This window comes from Mandrillus leucophaeus, unplaced genomic scaffold, assembly GCF_000951045.1.
Source record: "Mandrillus leucophaeus isolate KB7577 unplaced genomic scaffold, Mleu.le_1.0 Scaffold196, whole genome shotgun sequence".
In the NCBI taxonomy this organism is placed as follows: Eukaryota; Metazoa; Chordata; class Mammalia; order Primates; family Cercopithecidae; genus Mandrillus; species Mandrillus leucophaeus.
The window spans coordinates 2,402,125-2,402,739 of record NW_012101987.1 but is presented as its reverse complement, the minus strand read 5'-3'; positions in this window follow the sequence as shown (position 1 = coordinate 2,402,739).

Below are 615 nucleotides of genomic sequence, written 5' to 3'. Positions count from 1 at the left end.
CCTTATGGCTGGAGGTGAGACTTGCTAGCGGTAATGCTGCTCTTTAATGCACAGAAATGTTTGTGGAGATGTTTGTATACACACACATCAAGGAACAGCACATTTCCTTAAACTTATGTATGACACAGAGATCTTTGTTTACCTGTTTTCCTGCTGACCCTCTCCCCACTATTACCCTATTGTCCTGCCACATACCCCTAATGATCAATAAATACTGAGGGAACTCAGAGACCTGTGCCAGCACGGCTCCTCTGTATGCTGAGCGCCAGGCCCCTGGGCCCACTTTTCTTCCTCTATACTTTATCTCTGTGTCTCTTTCTTTTCTCAAGTCTCTCTTTCCACCTGAGGAGAAACACCAGAGGTTTGGAGGGGCAGGCCACCCCTTTAGGTTAGGACCATTTTTTTTTTTGTCAAACATAGAATCCTGAGAAGACAATCAAAACTTCATGTACATTTCTGCTACCTGATGGGCTATTTATTTATTTATTTATTTATTGGGGACGGAGTCTGGCTCTGTCACCCTGGCTGGAGTGCAGTGGCCGGATCTCAGCTCACTGCAAGCTCCGCCTCCTGGGTTTACGCCATTCTCCTGCCTCAGCCTCCCGAGTAGCTGGG